We start from the raw sequence: 6,383 nt of genomic DNA, 5'->3' as shown, positions 1-6,383 counted from the left end.
CCTACAGAGTGAAAAACCATGTCCACCTGACTATAGTTATGATAGTATCCTGAAGGGGAATAGGAGAAGCTGTTATGTGAGGGTACTGCAATGGCTCAGAGAGAAATCCTGTATGCCTCCAAAAAGTGTCCTTTTTCATTTTCAACTTGGATTATCACTGTTGTTTTGTCAGGTTTTCCAGTACATTGCTTTCTTACCTTTTTGGCAGGGCTTATAAATTTAGTAACACGCAAAGCAAAAATGTTCCAAGAAAAGCTCCTAGAGCACCTGATTAATCTTGTAGCCCATTTACTCACCCTCTTTATTCTCTTTCCTCATGAGCCTTCTCCAAACACAGCTGTTTCATAGTTTTGCAGTTGAGCTGCAACACTGAAGCTCTACAGCAGCAACCATCTATCTACCTGTGGCTCTCATGGCTCTGCAAGCCAGGAGCAGCATTTCATGTCAGATAATCTTCTTACAGGGTGGGAAGAAATGCAAGCTGACAGCAGGCCAAGCAACAAAGGACTCATGGTGAACTCGCTGGGTGTCCCACAGCGCATGACAGGACCAGTCTCACAGGGGATAGCAATGGTGCAAGGATGAAGGAAGAGCATCGTCTCTTTGCCATAGAAACTAGGACCCACTATGAAGTAAGATAGGCTACTTGTTTGGATGCTGCTTCTATTTGCCAGTTAGTAGCATTACCACCAGCATCTCCTACCCAGGTAACAACCCTTACCATTACTAAGTGATAACCCTCCCTTTAGGGTCCTCAGCATGAATGCTTGCAAGTGCCTAACTAACACTGCAGGGTGGGTGAGTCACAGGACAAATTGAGAAGGAACAAAAGACCTTGCAAGAGCTGGGAATTCAGAGGTCACTAAAGATGACTGGCAAATGGCAAATGAACAGGGAGTGATAAGGTGGTAATTGCAGAATTACTCCCTCTCTGGTAGTCAGTAGGTTCAGGGCTGGAGACTAATGGAGAAAGAGGAGCTATGATCTAATCTGATCTGACTCATCTCTGCGAAGACAGCGTTCACATGACAGGGCAAGGAAATGGAGTAGCTTTGAACGCAAGGTTAGAAAATGCAGGGAAGGGACTGAATTAATGTAGCTTGAAAACACTAAGGAAGATGCAAATTGACTCTCAAGCTTTCCATAACAAAGGCTCTTCTGGGTGACATTGTTTAGTCTGGCCTCATTTAAATACTGAATAATCTATTTGCATTTGTTACAGGCAATTGCCTTTCTAACTTAAGAGCAAGCTAGCTACACATATCTAAGGAAGAGTAGTAAAAGTGCTTAATCAGTGTTGTGTATCAGATAACTGATTCCATTTTACCAATATGAAGTATACTTACTGCACTCTGGACTGTTTCAAATACACATAAATGAGCTGAAAAAACCACTTTGACTAACAAATGTATTTCTTGAATTATTACTTGTGTTACAGAATATCATCTTTTATTTTAGGAATGTTTCTAATTTTTCTGGTTTTGAAGAAAATGATCTGCTAAGTGTAGCCTACTGTTATGGAAAATTTGCAACTGGCCTGTGCTGACCAAGGAAAGAGGCTAGGACACAAGATATAGAATTACAAGGCTAAATATTTATTCATGTGCATGAGGTGTACCAGCCAAACTAGGTCACCTGGAATGTCATTTTACACAGAGTTCTTAAACGCTTCAAACATTTGGGTACAACATGATTTGACCAATTACAAAGACCCACACTACCAATTACTAATCATAGTAAAACTTTGCAAAGCAACTGTATTTCTGCAGCATTCCTGCTGCTTGTCTATTGATCCAGACATCCCTGGAGTCAGTCTTGCTAGAGTTACTTATCTATGATGCCAGATGACACTGGGAGGGTTTCAAAAATGTGTTAACAGGGGCTAGGATGCTGGCTTTATCATGGTTGTCCATGTGTATCCTTTGTGGACAGCTCTAAGCTTCCAAGAAGCACAGTCCTTGTATATTAACTAATATATATTAACAAAGTTAATCCATTTTCATATTATAAACACTGATTGATATAACAGTTAGGGAAGTGAACTTTCATAACACCACATAATCACCATTGCAGAGTGGCTGATGGATCAGTAAGTGCAAATTGTCCCTGGTGGCTTTCAGGGGATCCACATATGCAATTCCCACCTATAACTGTTTACATAACAAAGTACACTGATGATTTTTAGCCCTTTGTTATATCAATAGTCATCTTTTTTCAGACAGAAGCTTACTTAGTTGTTCCTTACATGAAAGTTGAGAGCAAAGTACCTTTGATCATCCTTTTTACCTTTCATTGAAGTTTTTCCACTACTATTCTTAGATTGGATATTAGGAAAAATTTCTTCATGGAAAGGGTAGTCAAGCATTGGAACAGGCTGTCCAGGGAGGTGGTGGAGTCACCATCCCTGGAAGCGTTCAAAAAATGGGTAGATGTGGCACTCTGGGACATGTTTTAGTCTAGTCTACCCTTAATTGGTTTAGTGTGGACTTGGTAGTGTTAGGTTAATGGTTGGACTGGATGATCTTAAAGGTCTTTTCCAACCTAAATGATTCTATGATTCTATGATTCTATTCTATTCTGTCTTCCCTGAGCTGAGGGAACTCAGAACCACACACAGCTTTCAATATGTGGTCAAATCATGAATTTACACAGCAGCAAAAGGATGCTTTGTTCTCTGTTCCTTTTCAAACCTCAGCATACAGCTTGCTTTTCTGAACTCTATTAACCACTGAAGAAATGCACTGTAATTCCAGGATTTTGATCCTGCACAGTACTAGTCAGCTTGGAGCTCATCATTTTATATTTGAAGTCAGGATGTTCTTCCCCACTGTGCATCACTTTTCTCTATCCAGAATGTAATCTGCCATTTTAATGCCTAGTTATTCAGGCTCATAAGGTCCTTCTTGCAGATCTTCAGTGGGCTTTTGGCCTCGAGTCCCTGAATAGCATCAGAAGGTAGCGACCTGAGTACCCAGCTCCTTTTCCAAGTCACTTGTGAGTATTTTGAGCATGTCCAAGCACAGATTGCTACAGCGGTGCACCTGTGACGTCTATACTACAAGTACCACACAGTCACTCCCAGCCCCTGTGCTCCATCTTTAACCAGTTACTCATTCCAAGACATTTGGTCTTATGTCATTACTGCTTAGTTTCTTTGACAGCCTTTGTCAAAAGCCTTCTAGAAATCCCAAGAGGCTCTATCAGCCAGAAGACCTTCTTCATAAGTTTTAAAAATGTTCAATAAACGGCAATGTTCCAAACTCCACTGTTAACAGTTTTGTTGATCAAAAGATGTAACAGACTCTGAGGGCAACATCTCACTTTAGAATTAAAAAATTAATAGTTGAGAGGATTCTTTTCCCCCAAAGTTTCCTGTCTGATAGCTTTAGCTTTTCCTTTCCTTTTTGGTGACCCAAAGAGCCTATCCCAAAATCTGAGATCCCTGAAGATCCATGTTCATGTCTAGACAATGGTAAGGATAGGTCAAGCCCTGTTTCCAATCATTCCAGTACAGAATTGATCAGAAGATGTAACTTACTTGTGGTTCCTCTTATCATACAGAATCTATGCTAACAGAACAATCAGCAAATTGGAGTATAACTTTGAAGTCATGTACCAAAAAGCTCCAGTTTAAAGATACCATTTGGAAAGACTTTGGGCCCTATGTTAAATAAGGTTTCCTTTTTAAGCAGAGTGGTTAGATACCGCAGTGATGCTAAAGGTACTTTAGATGTTATCACTGAGGTGCTACCACTGTTGCTGACTGGCTCGGCCTTGGCCAGCAGTGGGTCCATCTTGGAGCTGGCTGGCTTTGGCTCGATTAGACAATAAAGGGGAAGCTTCTAGCAGCTTCTCACAGAAGCCACCCCTGTAGCCCCCCCGCTCCCAAAACCTTGCCATACAAACCCAATACATTCCACCCCTTGCCTCTGTGAATCACATAGTTAAGAATTATCATTAAAATCCACATACATCACACAATCTACGTAACAACCAAAATTCCCCATGATCATTCTGTTCTCTGACATTGTTCAGTCCATGTTTTGCCTGTTACCTCTCCCAATTACTATCATTTCCTCTAAGTGCTTATGCCCCATGTTGGGTGCCAAAACAAGACTGTGGTGGGTTGACCCTGCCTGGATGCTAAGTACCCACCAAAGCCACTCTATCACTCTCCTTCTCAACTGGACAGGGGAGAGAAAATATAATGAAAAAGCTTGTGGGTCAAGATAAGGACAGGGAGATCACTCACCAATTAGTCATGGGCAAAACAGACTTGACTTGGGGAAATTAGCTTAATTTATTATCACTCAAATCAGAGTAGGGTAATGAGAAATAAAACCAAATCTTAAAATGCCTTCCTCTCACACCTCTCTTCTTCCTGGGCTCAATTTCACTCCCAACTTTCTCTACCTCCTCCCCCCAAGCAGCACAGGGGAACAGGGAATGGGGGTTGCAGTCAGTTCACCACATGTTGTCTCTGCTGCTCCTTCCTTCTCAGGGGAGGACTCCTCACACTCTTCCCCTGCTCCAGTGTGGGGTCCCTGCCACGGGAGACAGTCCTCCACAAACTTTTCCAATATGAGTCCTTCTCATCCACTGCAGTTCTCCACAAACTGCTCCAGTGTGTGTCCCTTCCATGGGGTGCAGTACTTCAGGAGCAGACTGCTCCAGCATGGGTCCCCCACGGGGTCACAAGTCCTGCTGGCAAACCTGCTCCAGTGTGGGCTCCTCTCTCTCCACGAGTCCACAGGTCCTGCCAGGAGCCTGCTCTGGCATGGGCTTCCCACGGGGTCATGGCCTCCTTTGGGCATCCACCTGCTCTGGTGTTGGGTCCTCCATGGGCTGCAGGTGGATATCTGCTCCACCATGGACCTCCATGGGCTGCAGGGGGACAGCCTGCCTCACCATGGCCTTCACCACGGGCTGCAGGGGAATCTCTGCTCCAGCCCCTGGAGCACCTCCTCCCCCTCCTTCTTCACTGACCTTGGTGTCTGCAGAGTTGTTCCCCTCACACAGTCTCACACCTCACTCCAACTGTTCTTTGTGTCCCGGTGTTTGTGTTTCCCCCTTCTTAAATATGTTATCCCAGAGGTGCTACCAGTGTTGCTGATTGGCTCAGTGGCGGGTCTATCTTGGAGCCACCTGGCATTGGCTCTATTGGACATAGGGGAAGCTTCTAGTGAAAGGGCTAAACCTCCGACAATGCCTGACTCAGACAGTTTTAGTTATTTGCTGAAGCAGAGCAGATAAATAGGACAGATACTTCAAAGAATGTGACTCCTTCTCTGACACAATTAAAACAGATCTTAAGCTCCTTAGGCTTACTAAAGCACTGATAACATAGACTCAGGACACCTATGCCAAGATGAGCACTCAAGGAACTGGTTTCATAACATTCCAAGGCCAAAGGACTGATCAGCTAATTCAGTGACCATATATGGACAAAGGAGGCCCAAAGTTCAACCAGTGGACAAGTAAGGAGGACTATCGGAGACCACCAGAGGACCCCTGAAGACCACCAAAGAGGACGACCATGCCTGTGGATTGGACATTTGCATATATTAATGAGTTCCAGGAAATCTCATGTTTATGTGTATAAAATCTCAGAAATCCTGTGAATATGTACAACTTTATAGTATATAATCTTTGGAAGTTTCCCAAATCATTGGAGCACTCATGGTGGAACGATCCCCAGTGCTGCCCAGCGCTGCAATAAAGGATGCCTGCTTAATAGTATCTTTGTTGCTATTGAGTTTTATTTCGGGAACTTTCTGAATACTCCGTTTCCTCCTGTGGAGAGGTTCGGACTTTGAAGAATACTATCCACGAATTTTTGTATCAGTTTTGGTGACCCAGATGGGACCATCTCTGTCCGGCTGCAGGACCCCCTGAGTCAGAGACTCCCTTGGCCGGCCCCAGAGACTTCTCTGGAGGGACTCCCCGATTCAGCGGATCCATGCTGGGGCAGACAAGGACCTCTGGTAAGAATAAGGCATTCTTGTTTTTCTGTTTTGACCGGTCATTTGAAGCTACTCATAAGTTGAGGTTCAGGAGAACCCCGCAGGCATACAACTGCATGTACAATTTGTATTAATCACCCGGTTACTATGTTGCATGGTTGTATTGATCATTTGATTAGTATGGTTGTTTGTTTGTGCATTTGTATTTGATTTTAGTTTACATAACGCATGTGTGATATATGTTTGGTATACACATATTTGAAAATCTCTGATCACCCTATGTAGACATTTATTATCGGGGGTAGTAGTTGTTATTGTATCTGTGATAGTAATTGTTAGTTGTGTGTGGTGTTCGTGCCCCAGTCTCTGTCCTTGTTCTTGTGTTGTATAAATTTTAGAACGGGGAACCAACAAGGCAGA

The sequence above is a fragment of the Pelecanus crispus genome, chromosome 4 (genome assembly GCF_030463565.1).
Source record: "Pelecanus crispus isolate bPelCri1 chromosome 4, bPelCri1.pri, whole genome shotgun sequence".
NCBI lineage: Eukaryota > Metazoa > Chordata > Aves > Pelecaniformes > Pelecanidae > Pelecanus > Pelecanus crispus.
This window is presented reverse-complemented; position numbering follows the sequence as displayed.